Genomic DNA, 19,171 nt, shown 5'->3' on the forward strand with positions numbered 1-19,171 from the left:
TTGCACTTCAGAGGCTTCTTGATACATGAAGGCTTCCCACTACAATGCGATGCAACTTGTGGGTGACTGCATGCTTAATATATTTATCTGGGTCATAACATCATCAAGGGTCAGTCAGTCACTAGTTTTATAATCTTCAACCCTCTAGTCGTGAGCGCATGTGCGGATTTGTAGCCATTACATCAGAGAAGGCAAGGCCCACAGACCACAGGGTCTACACAGCTGTCACCTCAATCCTATCTGCCTGGCAGGGACAATGACAAGCTCTGGGATGCCACTGTTGCCCTCCTGGGCCTCTGGGCCTGCTGCCTTTGAGCCTACTGGGTTAACCAGGAGTGATGGCTGCATGTTGTCCAGCATACACTGGGATGATAAGCAGTGGCTAAAGATGTTCAAGATGACCAGGGACACCTTCCAGGATCTAGTGGAGCAGCTTTGGTCACACCTGGAGTGGCAAGACACTGCCATTCAGCCACCCCTCCCCACAGACACCCAGCTGGCCCTCACCAGTTTGGCATAGGTAAGGCTACCACCAGGGAGGCCATCCTGGATGTGTATGGTGCCCTCCAGGACATGCTGGGGGACACTGCTCCATGTGCATGACCGCCTGGTGGTGGTGGTGGTGGTGGGGTTCTGTTCCCTGGAATTTTCCCAGTGCTTTGGAGCCCTGGATAGGACCCACATCCCTGCTATCTGCCTACTCCATGCAGACCGCCCCTATTACAGCCAGAGGGGCTTTCACTCTCTGGAGCTCCAAGCTGTCGTGGACCACCACAGGGCCTTGATGCATGTGAGCAACACCTGGACAGGTACTGCACATGACTCCTGTGTCTTCAGGAAGTCCAGCCTGCCAGGCCTGGTACAGAGCAGCTGCTTCACACTGGGGGTGCTGGGTCTGCAGTTGGGTGCTGTGACTGTCCTGCCCCTCCTCAGGGACCCCACCTACTCAGTCTTCCTCTGGTTCTTCCAGCCCTATGCTGGCCAACTGGAGCCCTGCCAGGCCCACTTTAACTGCTGCTTGGGCCAGACCCACGCCCTGGTGGAGTGTGCCTTCAGCTGCCTTAAGGGCTGCTAGCACACCCTCACCTCCTGCCTCAAGTTAGCCAAGAACAGGGACAGGCAAAGTCTGGCCCACAGGCTAGATCCCGTTGGCCATGGACTTCATTTCCCAGCTGCCCCTGCCAGCATGGCTTGGCTGAGTCTCCATGGAGACCCCAGCCTCACCTGGGTGAGAGAGCTCAGGCTGGGGTCTCCGTGGAGACCAGCCATAGCTGCGCTGGTAAACTATTACTGTGCAAGTGTGCAGTAAACTATGCTAATGTGCAGTTAAGCGCTCTGTGTATTAGACGATTGCCACTGTACTAATGGAACAGTACATGGGAAAATTTCCCTATTTAATCTCAAATAAGAAACATCCACAAAGTTTGTCATTTTTTACTCAGCTGAACTGCTGCTGCTATTGTTATAATTTAGATTTATATCCAAATTATGGGATGATCAACTTCAAAATATTCCTTGAGAGAGAGAATATAGAGAATGTTAAATAAAAATGATCTTTAAGGTCTCTTCCAGCCTCTAAAAACTATGACACTATGAAAAAGATCCACTTAGGCCCTTATATAGAAAACTCCTATTTATGTAACCCTTACCTGTATCATTAATTGTAAGATTTTGAAAGTGCATGTTTGCAGGATTGGGCCTCTGATGTGACAACATTTACTTCTGTTTTTACAGCAGAAGAAACTTCATATTAAGGGTGAATTCCTGGCCTCAATGAACTCTGTTGTAAAACTCCTGTTGACTAAATGGGTTAAGGAATTCACAGTAGAAGTCTTGGGAAAGAGGATGTGAAGCACAAAACTTCTCTGGCAATGAGTTCATTAGAAACCAGGGTAGATATGCACCTATATATGCTAAATTAGATATATAGAGTTTTATTAGAAGCTGTGAAAAATGTGCACAGTGCGGTGTATAGACTGGTGCTTTGCATACGAAAGGTAGGAAGGGCAGAGAGCAGGGGAAGGTGGAGAAGGGGCAATTCTGGGAGAGGCATAGAAGCAAAGAAACCCATAGGAACACGGGTCACAAACGCTAACCCAGCTCCCTTCCTGCCTCTTTTATTCAAATCACTTTCTCCAGTCTATGCAGTGCTCTGTGCACACCCTGATCAGCTCCAGGCTACCTTGTTCGCCTGTCAGTTTGCTGCAAACAGTCTGACAAGTAGGGGGGGAGACTGAAAAGCTCTGCATCATCAACAGATGCATGTACTGCATGCCCCCAGTTGCCCCAGAGTGCTAGCAAGGGTTTGGGGGCTGACAACTCTCCCACCCCTTGAGCAGCCAGCAGGGGAACGCTTGGGATGGTGCAGGCAGACTGCCTAATGAGAAAGTCCTGCCAGGGCCTGGCCACACCCCCCTCAGCTCTAGCGCCCCCTGGCTTCTAGCCTGAGCCACTGCAGGCATGTGCCTGAATTTCCTCAGTCCAGAGGGATTGTCTGTATGGTTGGAAACAGGTTCAGCCTAGCCAGGTTAGATTAACCTGCAAAGGTTGAATCAATTCAGGCTCTGGCTTTTTGAATGTCAGTCTCTAGCCTTAAAAACTGGTCCATTGATTTTAAAGTTTTAGCAGTCCATATTGTAAACACAAGCTAACTCAGTTGTTAACTTCAGTTTATTAAATCTCACGTGGTTTGGCTTTTGGTTATAAGTGACTGAGAGGCAGGAATTCTGCGCATTATTTTATTAATATAGCTATATTTAGAGTACTGGTTTAAATTATGACAATAGAATAATGCAAGTTCTAGTAGGATGTGCCCATGCATTTCTGAGAAGATGAATCAGGTAAATTATCATGAAGCATAGTTAAGGGTTTAAACTATATATGAATTATAACTAAATGGTGGTTCTATTTTTAATTCAGCTTGCTATGTTACCTTGCATGAAAATGGATTCAAGTTAGAAAATAGTCCATTTGCTTTTTTCCCCATTTATAATCCACCATGTAAGCCCTCTTAACTCTCAGTTGATTCAAAAGTTTAGGTTGCTTATTAAAGTTGAACAGGCCATATGAATGTTATTGCAAATCTAAATATACCATATTGTCTCACATATAACACATCTCTGAACATAATACATAGCTTGTTTTTGAAAGGTAGAATGTAATATATAGTTCCTTATATCATTTAACTGAGTAGCAGCAGCTATGGAGTGCAGCCTGCAGATTTTAATTAAATTTTTGTCTGTAACTGGCAGAAACTGATCTTATGATATTTTTTGCATAAAGTATGCATTGCAATTTCCAAAAGCTGTCTTTTGGGGGGGAAGTGTATGTGAGAAAATATGGCAAATTTAAAGGCATTTTTATGTCAAAAGGCTTTGTGCAAAAGACACTTAACATTGTTCTTAAATCTTGATAGGCTTCAAACATTTAGAGCAACAATTTCTATATAGGTTGTACATTCATTTGGACTCTTTTCACCAGTGGAAACATCTAACTAATTAACTGTTTGAGCAAATCAGTGCGTTTATTATGAAGTCAGTAACACCAACCAATATTCTGTTTTTATCTATAGTTCTTCTAAGTACATTTGACGAATTTGCTAATACAAGAAGTGTATATGTATGTGTTTATTAGCTAATTACTCAAGACCAGAATGGAGTGAAGAGAAATTCCAGAAGGGGCACAGTGTGTGAATTAAAAAGAAATGTGGTTACATAACCCCAGATAGAGTGGATGGGATTTTCCAAAGAATCTGAGTAAGAAGCAAAGTTGATTTGAAATTTAAATCACTTTACTAGACAGTACGATCACGTTCCTTTCCCATAGTAGCATCAACAGCACACAGATTTGACTTGACTAACAAAGCACCTGGAAAAAAAACCCACACCTTAAAATAAGTTGTTTTGTTTTTAAAGGAAAATCCAAGGCCACACAAATGGACATCTTATTTGGGTGTTATACATACCTGACATACAGCTGCTGCACTAACACCAGGGAGTGTATTATTTTATGTTGTGTTGCTATGAGTGCTTTAAAAGACTATAGAATTCTTGTTGCAAGGACGTTATAATCTCAGGTTGACTACTGAGACAACAGACAAGAAGGTCATGGGAGAGCAAAGATCATGAAAAACAGCCTTGATAGAGAAACAGGCTGAAGTATAAGGTTTTCAGAAACATCTGGAGTTGATTAGGAGCCTAAGCCGCACTGATTTTTTTTTTTTCCAATTAATCTTCTGTGAGAGTGCTCCAAAGGGAGTATAAGCTACCTTACATTCTCCTCTTTTAGATCAACACTGGCTTTGGAAATAAATTAGGAAATAATAATATGTACAACATAATACAATACAATTAGTCTTGCCTTTAAGTATTGCAGGTTCTATTTTATTGAGAAATTTCAGTATTACAATAATGGGGTTTTTTGCCCTTTATCAATAAACCTTTATAAAGGTGGTATTAACAATAAGGACTGCCTTCAAATAATTTAAATGCTGCAAAGTTTTTATAGAAAAATCGATTTTCTTCAGTCTTTTCCCTGCCTATCATTTGCTTCTTCTCCACTCTGCCCTTTGGTACTAGAGTCAGTTCTAAACTTCCTTACACTATTTTGTTTTTAATGGTTACTGGCCAAGTAAAATTTTGGTTAAGTGCTGGTAACACAAGAGTTAAGTTATGAACATGTGCAGCAGACACAGGCTTATGGAAAATGCCACCATATGCCCAGCATGTGCCCCCGAGTGACCTATGAGCCTGTCAATCAAGTTTGACCTACTTTTCACCATGGGCATGCTCAGTCACCACACAGAAAGCAATCAGATGCATGCTCAGTCTATCTGTAGCATGACATAATTGGACTAGAAATTTCTTTGTAGAGAGCAATTTGATTGGCCATTAAATTCCTATAAAAGACCTGCGAGCACCCACTGTGGTGTGGGCGTTAGTGGTGTGGGCGTTTTGGTGTGTGAGTGTTCAAGAGAAAGAGAGAGCTGCTCAACCTGTAAACAGAGGCTGCTATTAGCAGGAGCTGTGAGACAGGAAGAGATTGGGTCTCAGGCCCTGGGTCTTCTCCTCATAACTCCACACAGCGTATTAGTTTTCCAGTTCCGTTTCTTTTCCTTATTGATCTTCTGGTTATTGGACCGTTTTGGCATCGACTCCAGCTACGATTTGGATCACCCCAACCTATCTCAACTACGAACTTAGCTCATCATCTCGGCATCCGACCTCGGCATTGTTCTTTGACCATCCGGTTGTCCACTTTGGACTGGTGTCACGTCGTGTACTTCGTTCTATGAGTAACTCAGTTTTTGTTTGTTTGTTTCCCATTTAATGAGCTGTTGACCAGCCCTGGGACTAACAAGCGGGCAGCCGCACCTAGCTTCGGCTAGAAAGCAAGGGCTCACTCGGGAACCCCGTGGGCCAATAGACCCCTTCGTTGTTCGTTTGTTTCACAACTGTAACTGAAGCAAGCATCTCAACCTATGCTACTAAGCGTAAGTAATAAACCATCTTGTTTTAAAACCACACAAGTCTTGTACCACTCAGAACTCCTCACCGCTAATCCCGCCTGTTTCGTATCCAAGCCACCGCTAGGCCCACCGTGACCTTTGGGGCCCGATTCCCCGACAGTTACAAGGTAAGAACTGTTTATTACATAATCTCTGTGTTCTGCACATTTTGTCTGGTAACAGTGAACTACTAATTTTTGCTTTAAATAATGGTTTATGGCCCAAAATAGAATTTGTACAACAGACCTCTAAGAATAGAAGCTTTATTTTCTTGAACATCTTCCTTCCATCCTGTTTACCCCATTACTACTTCTTTCATCTTTTTTGTAAGGTTTTCATTGTGATAGTTTCATATGAAAGCCAGGTGTTAACTAAGGTCCCAAGCATACATCTAGGATTTGGAACCTAGGAATCTGTGCTCAAATCCATTTTTACATTGAACAAGTCACTGATATTTATGTAAGATGTTTATGTAAGCTAAATATGCAAAATATATCACTCCAGGATTTGATTAAAATATTCTCTGGATGACAGATAAAGTAACTGTTTTTGTAGGGTTGCCATGTTTCCAAAATTAAAAAGGAGAACACCTGTGAAGGGGTGGTATATGGTTGCGGGTTGGGAGTGGGGTGTGATATGCTTAAGCCTTTGCCTCCCCAGCCCTGCCACTGCCCCTCACTCCTGACCCAAAGCCCCCTGCCCCCCACACAGCACTGTTGATGCCCTTCACTACCGACCCAGAGACCCCTGTCCCTCCAGCCCTGCTGCCCGTGCAGCTCCTGCATGTGCGCATGCACACACATTCTTGCCAGGCCTGTGTGCAGAGCACGTAACCTCTGATAGCCAATCACCTTGCCCGCTGATCCCAGCCCCAAGCATCCAACCTGCTTCTGCCCGGGAAAAATGGAGGCAAAGCAAAAACCCGGGAATGTGCTTGCATTTTAAAAACCCACCTGAACGCGAGGAAAGGGGGCCAAAAAAGAGGATATGTCCAGGAAAACCAAGATGTATGATAACACTAGGTTCCTCAGGAGCTCTCCCTCCTCGCTCTGGTAACCCAGCATGCCTCACATGGAAGGATGATGGAGTATGCCAGTACAGACGCTACCACTCCCCCATCTGTTCCCACCCTGTGAGTCCTAGGTCAGGCAGGCCCATTTTTGCTAAGAGGCCTGAGAATGAGTATTGGGGGTTTCAGGGGAGCCCTTTCCTGGCCCGGGGAAGGATGAGAAACGCTCTTGAAGCTAGAGGTGCATGAGGAATAGCAGAGAGCAGAAACTGGACTCACTGGAACAGGCCTCAGCAGCCTACAGCCTGTGGCTTACACTAGAACAGGGATTCTCAATACCTGGGCCGTGGCCTGGTGCTAGGCTGTGGTGGGTTGGCTGTGGGATTGGAAGTGGCTGCCGACTGGCAAACCATGGCTCCCCAGAGCTGGGCGGAGAGGCCATGGTTCCTACTGCAAGGCCCATGGCAGTGCAGGGTTTGGCCCACTCCCCACCTGGAAATTCCAGCTGTGTTCGGCTGTGACTGCTAGGCCATGGTTTGCCAGGCTGTGGCCACTTCTGGGCTATGGTTTACCAGGACCCAGCATAAAAACTTTGGAAACTTGTGGAGAAGCTGTGTCCTCAGGCAAGCAGTGCAAGATCCTTGTGGGAGTGAACATCAGAGTTTCCTGTTCTGCCCATATGGCAGCCAGCAGCCTGGAAACTATCCCCACTTAAGGAGTGGGGAGTTCAAAAAGCAAGAGCTTGAAGAAATCATGGCTGCTTATACACATGCTTGGGGGTCGGGGGAGTCCAATAAGACTGGTCCCCAGGCAGCTGCTCTAATTAAAATGCCTCACCATCATGTGTATTAAGCTCCCACGTGTTTAAAAATGGCTGCAGGATGCTTTATCTAAACTTTATCCAATCAGGTTTAGTTAAAGTGCCCTGCGGCCATTTTAAAATGTGTGGGGGCTTAATACATGTGACACGGTGGGGATGCTGCAGCATTCTAATGAAGACGTGGAGCAGACTCAACTAACTGCATCTGCTCCAACGCATTCTAATTAGCCAGTAAACGCATGTATAGGCAGCCCATATTAAAGAAATCTTCCTTATTTGGGGGCCAGCCCTAACTAGCAGGCTCTCCCCCCAAGCTTTGAATTTTGTGTGTGGGCAGCAGTGACCTTGGCAATACCACCTCCCCCAGCTCCAGAGTAATTCCAGCCCTTGAGGGAAAAGCAGCACAAATTAGAGATGGGTCAGAGATGACTCAGGCCCTCATAGGAGTGAATCTGAAGGCTCCCCTGGTGGCCCAGAGCTCCAACATGTCAGAGACACCAGCATTCCCTTCACCTCTCCCTGCTGCCAGGGCAAGACAGGCTGATCCTCAGTCCTGGGTGTTTGCTCCCCTCAGGCAGCTGTGCCATGCTGCTCTTCTGCTCAGAGAGCTTGAGTTAAACCCCAGTCACTGTAGCTACAGATTCAGAAAAGTGTTCCCTTTACTGGCGCTGACAATGACGTGTCAACACCGGTGATTCCAGCGGCCTTCTGATTACCCTGTGATTCCAGATGGAGAATGCTGCCATCTTCAAATAGCATTACTGCTGGCTTTAAACTCTCCACACTTGCTAGGTGGCACCTCCAAGTTATCTCAAGTTCTCGGGCCCTTTGTGGCCCTACTGGCTGGTTGGGCTGGCTCGTGACCTCTCTCTCCAACACCCATCCTGTGGCACAGACAACTGCTTGGGAGTGCACCGTAACTCCTGAATGATGCATCCTAAAAGGAGCCTCCCTCCTCCCTGTGGAGCCTCCTGTCTGCCTTTTCTCTCTGCCCTCTTTCTTGGGTTTAACTACATGAGAATGAAGTTGCAAATGGTCACAAAGTACAATTAAAAGCCTCCAACGGAGCACATTTTTTTCTAACACTATTTCTACTTTTCCTATTTTTCCTAAAATAATTTATCTTGTAGGTATAATCTCTGGTGCGACTTTTCAAAATTTTCTGCAGCATGCAAGGCAACTTGAGAAAAGAGACTGCATTCTAGAGAGAGCATTCGGTATCTTCTTCAAAAAGGAAAACCATTTTCTAGGGGCGCTGGCAGCTGCTGCTGTGGAAAAAGAGAGCTGTCACTTAATGTAGAGGAATAAAGCAAGGGTCTCCAAAGGTCATTCAGTCCAATGTCTTTCCTCAAGAAACAAGCCTCTCCTGTGGACAGGATTTGATTTTGTACAGGGAAACACCTTTGGATTTCCAGTCCAGTCTTGTAATCACTTAGCCATTGCACTTAGGCAAAATGGAGTCTACAAACAGACTGAATAAGCCATGTATGTTATGAAGGTGTTAGGGTAGGGCACTGATAACCAGCTTGACTGGATCCTCTGCCATGCCCACACGCTGCAGAATTTCATGCTTGAAGGTCAGGAGCTAACTTTCCTGCAGTGCTGCATGTGAGATGGTAGGTAGGGCAACAATAATGGTCTCTGGGTAGGTCAATGAATGCGGACTCAGGAGGCCTCGAGTCACTTCCTGGCTTAGCTACAGACTTCCTGCGTGGCCTTGAGTACATCACCTAACTTAGCCAGTGTCACTTCCCCACACATACCTGTATCACCCCCCATTTCTTCCGGCGTGGGAGAAGCTTTCCTTCCAGCATCTTCCGACAGTGTTTCCAACTGTTCCACGGAAAGAGTAAAAAAAAAAAAAAAAAAAAAAGTGAGTGAGGCAGGGCTCTGTTTGATCTGTGATCCTCAGGATTACACAGCCACAGGATGAGGGGCAGGCAGTGGTGCCGGGGCTGTCCTCTCAGCCCTGGTTCCCGGTGGTGCCCTGAAATGACCAGGTGAAGCCCGAGCACATGAGGGATGGCATGAGGGCCCCTTCTGTCCTACATGCTGAAGTCAAGTGTGGAGCAGTCTTCCATACAGGAGCCTCAGCTCAGCCCCGCCCCTGCCTCCACTGCTTTCCCTCCTCCTCATAACATCTTCTCAGTTTCTCTGTGCTTCCCCCTCCCTTGGGCAATGTGAGCATCTTTCCTGCCTATTCCTGCTGCACTTGCTAGCTCCTCCTGAAAACGCTTCGTAGCTCTACTACTACCTTTGCTGTCCACCCTCCATTCTCTACCAAAAGGGTAGCTACCTCCTTTCTGCGCCTTCCTGCGTGTGTCCAGGGTGGCAGGGCTTGCAAAGCCCAGGTCAGGAAGTATTGTTCAACCCACACAATTCTTGGACATGGCACCTGACCAATGAAATGTGCCATTTAGCATCTCTCTGAGCAGCTCTAAGAGAACAGACCCAAGCTACCCATTGTATTGGAAAGATTAGGTCAGCAGATTGCGTGGAAGAGAGGACATTCCATACTGGTCCTGCAGAACCAGCCAGCCCGAGCAGAGGAAAGACACAGCACAGGCATCCTTCATCTACACTACTGGACATCCAGAAAGCAATGAGCAAAGTAGCTAGAGGGACTTAAGGTGAGGGGCTGGTGAACAGACTCCACTGCATGGCTAGAGGCAACCTCTGTGCAGAGATTACAGACCAGATACTCAAACACAATGAAACAGTGAAGATCCTGCAAAATGCACGGGGTCAGCTGGGGGAGCCAGGAGATCTTTTGTGGGCCAGCTTCCTGGGGGCTCTGTTACAGAAGGTTTTACAAGATATTTACCTCAGACATGTAGGACGAGTCTTCTGTATCCAAGGTCTGGCACCCGTCAGCATAAATCCCTGTAAACAAAAACACATCCACAGTCAGCTCACCTGCGACTCATTTCCACTTTTAGGACTGATTTTTTTAGCTGTGGTTTTAGCATCACTGCAAAGTGGTGTCCTGCAAGCTTTTGTTCTAATGGGCCTGTCTAGACTGCACTGTACCTCAGCAGAGTGCTGCAGTGAGGTACGCCATGCCTGCTTCTGTGCATGCTGCCTTCCCAAACCAATACGATGTTACCACCCAGTGGTGTGGTGCTGGCTGAATCCAGTCAGCTCTGGCTCTTGGATGAGCCTACTGATGCACACACAGCACCTGACTTCCATTTCAGGCAAGGGACAGCTCATGCAGAGCACGTGCTGCGTTCCTCATTGTGCTGATCCCTGGTGCAGTACTGAAGCACACAGACATGCCCAGTGCATAGGAAGAACCAATACATGCTCTTTTTTTTCTGGAGGAGGTTTTTCTGTTTTGATGCATTTTGGTGCTACCTCTGGGGCATGTTTGTGTAGTGCCTAGTGCATGTTAGCAAGGGCCCCATTGTGCTGTCCTAACAGCAATCTACTCAGCAATCCATGTGAAAGAGCTGGTTCTTCAAAACCCACAATTAGGTACAGCTTTGGGTTCATTTTGTAGGCTATCAGTGGAGTGTCTTGCTATGGAAGGTTGTGTAGGGAATTGACAGACTGCATGAAAACCATGTGGAAGGTGTGAAGAGCTTCCCTTTAAAACATGCCTTTCTTTGCCAGAAAAAGTCTGTCCTGGAGAAATCCCCTACACTGGTGTCAGAGCAAAATTTTGATTAGATGCTGCCAACACAGAAGATTGAGACTGACATGCATATTGGACTCTGTAAGTGGAAAGTTCCAAGGCTCACCCAGCCCTTGCCCCCTGGGTGACCTGCGGACCTGTCAATCATTGTTGACCTACTTTCCCCACAGACCCATGCTCAGACTGTGTCAGCTTGTGACTGAGAGCATGCTCAGTCAGAACCTGACATGAGGTAATCTGGCTAGAAATTTCTCTGTGGAGAGCGTTCTGATTGGCTACCAAATTCAAATAAAAGTTCAGTGAGCCCCTCCTCCGGGGAGAGAGATCACACTAGCTGGAGACAGAGGCTGCCTTGGCAGGGACTGTCTCACAGTTAGGCTTGAGGGCCTATCGATCTCCTTCCTCGCTTGGCATTCCGTTGCTGTTGTTTGGCGCTCCGTTGCTGTTCCCTTCTGGCTTTCGAACTACCTTGGCACCGTCCATCAACTACGATTCCGGATCACCCGTTGGACTTTGGCTGCAACCTCGGCTCAACTTACCTGGTTTTTGACCTCGGCTTCCGATACCACCGCTTCTCGTTGTTGTCCTTACGGGACTGGCGTCATGTGACACACTGTGTGCACCGTGTTACAGTTGTGTTATTTGTTCGTTCGTTTTTCCCAATTAATGAGCTGTTGACCAGCCCTGGGACTAACAGAGGGCAGCCGCACCTATCCCTGGACTGGTTCCAGGGGTAGAAAGCAAGGGCTCTCTGTGAACCTCATGGGCCAACAGACCCCTCCGTTGTTTATTGTTTACATCTGTTACTGTAACTGAAGATCCTACCTACGCCATCAAAGCGTAAGTGTAATAAACCATTTAATTTGGAACCATAAGCGTGCGTGCCACTTAGACTCGACTGCCGCTAATCCCTACCTGTCCGTTTCCAGTTTGCCACCACTCGACCAAACCAACCGTGACTGAGACCGTGAGCTTGGCTCGCCAGCCGCGGCTCCGGATCCTCGCACAACTGGTAGCATAAGTGTTCTCTAGCACACTTAGAGACAGTCTTTCACCATCCAAATGATCACTGAGATTAAAGGAATGAAAGAATTAAAGAAATAACAGACAATTATAAAGACATTAGGGGAAATATATAAAACCCTAAAAAAAAGTGAATCAGGTGAATACCTTATCTCTGTGCTTTCAATGACGGTGCTCATTCTTCAACATTCTCACTAAAAACAAAACGAAACAGTCATTTGGATTTAGAGGCAAACAAGAGTAAAGGTCGTAACATTAGCATTTCAGTAGTATTTTTCATCTTCGTTCCTTGTTCTCCACATTTTTGTGCTGAGCACATTGTCAGTGCTGTAAAAACAATGAAAAATACTGATAGGGCTTTACAGATTCTTGACCACATCCAGCTGCTCTGAGGTGAGGGCATTGTCCTGATGAAATACTATATGGCTGGGAATCTAGAGTTTGGAAATCTGCCCGTGACTCTGCTACTAATCTGCTGGATGGCTCTGGGTAACACGCTGCATCTCAGTTCTCTCTCTGAAACGGACTCTTAGGCCCAGTCCTATGTACTGTTCACATGTGTAACTGCATTGCTTCACCCTTGTGCAGTTTGGGATATTAATTCTCAGTGGTGGAATAGGACTGCCCTTGGAACTGGCCACTGCACCCTTCATTTAACATTTGGTGGCTGAAATGGCTACATAACCCAGGGGTTGCTTCTTTGCATTTGGAAGTAGGATAAAACCTTGGACCACCTCGTGTCCCACTTACCTGTCAATTTTGGCTGCCAAGGGGGCAAGCTTGGAGAGGAGAGATGGAGACAGCTCTAGGCAAAGCCTAACTCATGACCTAGTGGAAATGATCCCACTTCAACACAACTCCCATTCTTGCTGTACCACCAGAACAGTTACCTCTTCCTCCCACTGCTGCTCTACTTCACGCTTTTCCTCCACCTTCTCCTCTCCCTCCTCATTCTCAGTACAGGAGGCTGCCAGTTGTTCAAGGAGGACCACCTTGGGCTGAAGAGCTTTCAGAATACTCAACACAGGCATCAGCAGCTTTCGAAAGGATGCCCTGCTGATGGCCTGAAATCAAAGGGGAAGTTTTTGAAGAGGACGCCTCCTCGGAATCCTTTCTGAACCAGCTTTTCCTACAGGTCACCAATGAGAGTGAACTAAACCAAGCCCCTTTTAGACTTGCATTTGGATCCATCCTATGAACTTCAGCTGAGCACCCAGAAAAATCAGGACTGTGCAATGACAGGTTTAGTTAAAGGAAAACTGCTTTGTCCATCTGTTGCATTTCAACTTTCTGTTTGAAAGAAGATGAGAAACAAACACTAAGGAGCCAGTATGCGTGTCAACTACAGTGGAGTCGCATCATATGCGCATTTAACTTATGCGAATTTAGCATATGTGTATGCCGCAGAGTGCCAGTTGTTTGGATTCAGCCTGCAGCTGCCCCCGCAGCGCTGTGCACAGGGCCAAGCAGCTACATTGGGAGCAGCCCTGCTGGCAAGCTGTGCATGCTGGCCGGGCGGGAGTTTGGTGCAGGCTGCCCTGGGTGGGAGGGAGGGACTGTACCACTGGATGGGGGAGGGAGTGGCCTGTACCACTGGGCAATTTTGACTATACGCGATTTTTGCCTTATGCACTGACTTTAGAACCTAATCCCCACCTAGGATGCGACTCAACCAAATTCTTCTTCTAGGCCCCAGTTCAGGAAGGCATTTAAATGCCCTTTTCTAAGCAGGTGCTATTAATTCCAATTAGCCACTAGCTCAGGCTTCAAAGTTATGCAGATACTGAGATTCTCTGTCCTAGGCCCAAACACTGCAAATCACTGAAGCCTGTGAGCACTTCTATTGACTCCGGCCAGATTTCTGTACTTAGTCTTTTCCTGGATCAGGGCTCTAGCAGGGTCACAAATGAAGGTTTTTTTTTAAACCAATGCACACATGAACATGTTGTGTCACAAGTTGGTCAGTTCCCGCTCTCTAAATAGAGACTCTGGTGTTGTGATGAGACCCAACTACTCAATCCCATGGGTTGCTAAATAAACTGGGTCAGGGTTACCTGTCACTGTTTTCACATCTGGGTTACCTGCACTTATTGCCTGGTTTACACTCCATCTCTGATATCCTTATTTTGGGCAGCAGGACTCTTGGGACCATTGTCTGAGCCATCCAAAGCTCAGAAATTGGGCTAAACAAAATAATTTCTTACACACCTTCTCTGCTTTACTTTGAAAGAGGACAAGAGTTGCAGCTCTGTGGAGAACAAGGTCCTGAAACCGTCCCTCATCACTCCGGGCACCCACACCACAGCCCCCATATTTATCAGTCCCTAGTTTTGACCCAAGCCTTTCAGGGGAGGCAAAGCCCCTCATACTGCCACACCTCGTCTTCTCTTCCTAGTGATCAAATGGCCCTTTTGGCTTGAAGAGCAGCTGCCTTTGAACCAGTCTCTGCCATCAGTAAGCAAAGCAGAGACCTGTAACACTCTTGTCCATATGCTTAATCCAAGGGATATCAGCCTTCTTCTTATCCCCAGACAGATTTCTTAGAAAGAGAATAGATTCAAGATTAGTGAATTTACTGACCATTAATTCAGAATCCCAGCTACTGAGGCTCCTCCACACAGATGACCCACTGCAGGCTCTCTAGAAGATGGTCCACCACCTTTATAAAGGCATTCAGCATTCACAGTAGATGGGCTTTCAGGCATACAGTAGAGGGGCTTTCAATACCACGTGAACATCTTAAAAGATCCAGTTACAGCAAAATGGCATTCACAAAACAGGATTGCCCGCAGCCTTATTCTTCCCACTTACCTCCCCTGGTCTTACAACTGGTTGTCCTATGTTACCCAGAGACAAATGACTGTTTTCTTTTCTCTGTGCCTCAGATCTCGAGCTTTCATCTTCAAGGCACTTCTCACCCAGCGATGCTCTTAGGTTTCTTGGGCCATCCCCAGTTTGAGCAACCAATGCTTCTTGCAGTTCCTCAAGAGGCTCTGCTTTTATGGAAATCACTTGTAAGTAATCAGACACCAAGTCTGAAGAAATGGGTACGTATTTGACTGTAATATGAGGGACTCTTTTCACAGGCAACTCCTGCGTTTCAGTTGGGGTCTCATTTGTACTTGAACCTGGGATTGCATCTTCAGAACTCCCTGTTTTGGGCTCTGCACTAACAGACACGTTGTCAGCAATTTTGTCTGGGTTCATCACAATTCGGCTCAGCGCTGGTGGACTGTCACTAACACTGTGTAAAAGGGGGCAATCAGAGAGTTCTTCAATTATTACAGTAGCCACGGGTACCACAGAATACATGGGTTTAAAATTGGTTTTGGAATCTTCTTTATCATGCCAAGATCAGTAGAGAGTCTTTCAATAATCTTAATACCTTCTGTTGTTAAAGATGAAGTAGGCAATGTCTCCTTCTCTGAATTGGCTTGAAAGTCAGGTTTGGGTACTTCTTTTGCTATTGAAGCTGCTATTCTATGAGCTAAAATATCTTGCCTATTTGTTAGGTCTCTGCAAATGAAAATCTCAGAATCCGAATGTTCGATGGTGCTCGTGCAAGCTGAATGGAACAGGTCTCCTGGGGCCTGGCTATCTTCAATGTGTAAAAATTCTCTGTCACTGGTATGTTTGTTCATGTTCTTCTCATGTTCTGACAGGAGTACTTGCACAGCATGTCGTATTTTTCTAGTTGTATCCGTCAGTAACAACATCTTTTCTGCATCCAAACCCACACTGGGAAAGAAGGAAGAAAGTGTTGACACAAGATTTGCTGTTAGTTTATCTACGATTTCATATTAGATTTCATAGACATTAGGGCTGGAAGGGACCCCAGAGGATCATCGAGTCCAGCCCCCTGCCCCAGGGGCAAGAAGTCAGCAGGGATCATAGGATCCCAGCAAGATAAGCATCCAAATGTGTTTTGAAGGCGTTCAAAGTGGTCACTTGAACCGTCTCAGGTGGCAGTCTATTCCAAACCTTGGAGGCTTGGACAGTGAAGAAGTTCTTTCTTACGTCCAGCCTGAACCGGTCACAGTGGAGTTTGTAACCGTTCGATCTTGTCATCCCTTGCGGGGCTCTGGTGAACAGTTGTTGCCCCAGATCCTGATAAGCACCCTGATAAGTTTATAGGTGGCCACCAGATCACCCCTGAGCCTGTGCTTTTCCAGGCTGAATAGCCCCATTGCTCTCAGCCTCTTATCATAAGGTCTGTTTTCCTGACCTCTGATCATGTGCGTGGCTCTCTGCAACCTCTCAAGCTTCTCCACATCCTTTTTGAATTGTGGAGGCCAAAACTGGACTCAGTACTCCAGCTGCGGCCTTACCAAGGCCGAGTACAGCGGGAGAATGACATCCCAGGATTTGCTTGAGAAGCATCTGTGGATGCAAGCCAGAGTTTTGCTCGCTTTACTAGCTGCAGCATCACACTGAAGGCTCATGTTCATCTTGTGGGCAACCATGATCCCCAAGTCCCTTTCATCTGTAGTGCTAACCAGTGTAGCACTGCCAAACCTATAAGCATTGTACAGGTTTTTCCTCCCAAGGTGGAGAACCTTGCATTTTTGGTGTTGAACACCATCAGGTTCTTGTTCGCCCATGATAAGAGGAACTATTTTACTAAGGTCTTGTAATAAACTGTTTGGGTTATCGGAAGGCTCAGTAATGTCTCTTAGTGTATTTTCAACAGTATTGTCAGGTTCAGCAAGGTTGTGAAGTGGTAGTTCTCCAGGAAGAGTGTATTGTCAGGTTCAGCAAGGTTGTGAAGTGGTAGTTCTCCAGGAAGAGTTCTACAGTGTATTCCCAGAAATCTCTTGGAAGACCAAATCACAGACTGCTTCAGAAAGAATAATGCACCCATTTCTTAAACACTTCTGCATGTTGAATTTAGACTGAAACTGTATCAAAAGCCTTTTATAGACCAAATCAATAATTGTTTTGAATCCTAGCATCCTGCCTGGAATGTGGATGTTCAATATGCTGGCAGGACGAGTGCTCATCTTCAGAGATTTTTTCTATAACTCTACTGATGACCTTCATGTGAATCAAGTCACATTCTGCAAGTTGCATTTTCTTTTCTGTAGGGGAAGATGTGCTGCTGGTGGCAAGGAGAATGTTAGATAAAAGCCTGCTGCTTTTATCTTCCGAAAATCTGTGGCATACCCCCATAGTAGATGGTGTGGGACTTTGGCATCGGGCATTGCTTTTGCTAGCATCTTCTAAAGGCTTCTCATCCATTTCCCCCGGTTCTAGAAGTCTATACATAGCTGAAGATGCTTTTGCTAAGGCTTCTTCCTGTTGGTTATCAGTTATTTCTCTCTTTATCAAAACACCTAATCTCTCTGCTGACACACTCGTGTTGCTTTTCATGTCTGCATAAACCAAGAGTTGGAAGAACTTTCTTGCAGAAGGTCAGATAAACTGGAGTGAATCATTTTTGCTCTCAATGTGTCTATGTCAGAGGAGAGATCCTGATCTTCAGAAAGCTGCAGGTCTGTGGCCTGGCATATGGAAAGCTTATTCAACACTAAATCAACTATATCTGTGCTGATATGTGAATAATCACTTCTGAGGATTGCACTATCCTGAGCGACCATTTTGCTCATTAGTTCATCGTGTCTTTCTTTCAAAAAAGCATCATCATAAACACTGGTTGGTGACCACAAGGGCTGAGGCTGAATTGTGTGTGTTGGCAGGGGCTTGCTGTGAGCTCCCTGTACTGCCTTATGTGGTACTTCCATTTCAGGAAATGTCTTTCTGCGTGATGAAAACAAGGACTTTCTTGTAAGATGCCTGTCAATCTGGGGTTGAGTTATTCTGAAGTGGACAGCCCTTGGCTTAGTTCCTGTGTCCAGGGTGGATATAGAAGGTTTAAGCCCCAAAGCTCCTGTGCAAAAATTCAGCTTCCTGATGCCCCCTGATGTAGGTTGTAGAAACTCAGGTATTTGACACTGACTTGAAATTTGTCCTTCCCATTGCATTTGTTCCTTATAATCTGGCACTCTTCCCTGGACATTAGTTAGTGAAAATAATTTTCTAAATATGCCTGTTTTAGGGCGAACTTTTTTGCAGTCTGGAGAAATATCTTCCCTAATGGGATAGTTTTATAATTTGCCACCTTCAGCTATCATGCACATGCTCGTTCTGCAAAAACTAGAAATCCTGTCAGCATGATGAGGAAGTACTGCTGCTGGTTCAGACTCTGGCAGATTTTCTGCCCAACACTCTCTGTGTAGAGGCAGTGGCCTTCTTTTGGAGACAGGCCAGGTGACTCTTGTGAAAACAATGGGGTTGGCTCTCCTCTGCTCCCTCTCTTCACACATCCAGGTGATCTGCTGGGTGTTCTCTTTCTACCTCTGAAGACAAACTTCTTGGCATTGGCCTCCTCAACTCCCACGTCTCTCTCAGCAATGTTTTTCTCTTTCTTTGTATTATTGCTGGATATATGATGTCTGTTACCTCAGCCACACAGTGTGTCATTATATTGGTAATTTCATCACTCATTTCTTTGGTCATGTTTTTTCTGTAGCAGGAACAAATGAGAAAGGACAATAAATGTGTTATCTAATTCCTTCATTCTCCCTTCTGTACATGGCAACAGCTGCCTACTGGGTGCGACTCAACCTTTTAGGATAAACAAGAACAGCCCCCCCATGAAAGGTGGCATGTATCACCAGAGCCTTTTGGATAGGGTGGGATATAAATCTAACAACAAATATAGGAAGTAAAAAAACAGCCAGTTCAAGAAAGGCCCGTGAAGGACAAACTAGGATAAGCGTTAATTCTTCTTGAAGCCCAGGTGGGGTTTGTCATTGATTTCAGCAGGGCCAGGATTCCCCCACATGAGCCTAGAGATGACCTAATTTTGCCAGGTTACCCTGCTACAAGTGTCGGGGGGCTAGGAGTCGGCTACACCTCTGGACACACTCTGTGGAAGGGGCCTTGTGTCCAGAGACTGCCAGATGCTGAGTGCAAAATGACAGGAAATCTCACTTCATGTTCCATATTTCAACAGATGCTGAGGCCTGGCATTGGGACTGTCTCAAACCCTCCCACCCCCCTCCCTGGTCTCCTCACCTCCCTGAGAAAGCACTTATCAACTAGCTCACTTCTCCTTATAGAAAAAAAATCAATTAATTTGTAGATATTTTCTCCATCTTGCACCAAAACTCAAAA

At 46.0% G+C, this 19,171-nt stretch overlaps 2 pseudogenes; both read right to left on the reverse strand.

Annotated features, from left to right (window-relative positions):
- Positions 1 to 16,607: 16,607 nt before the first annotated feature.
- Positions 16,608 to 17,736, reverse strand: LOC149867334 (fibrous sheath-interacting protein 2-like; annotated as a pseudogene).
- Positions 17,737 to 17,894: 158 nt separating this feature from the next.
- Positions 17,895 to 18,499, reverse strand: LOC149867335 (uncharacterized; annotated as a pseudogene).
- Between the last annotated feature and the right edge of the window lie 672 nt (positions 18,500 to 19,171).

The sequence above is a fragment of the Crocodylus siamensis genome, chromosome 4 (assembly GCF_052110815.1).
Source record: "Crocodylus siamensis isolate JL-2025a chromosome 4, ASM5211081v1, whole genome shotgun sequence".
In the NCBI taxonomy this organism is placed as follows: domain Eukaryota; kingdom Metazoa; phylum Chordata; order Crocodylia; family Crocodylidae; genus Crocodylus; species Crocodylus siamensis.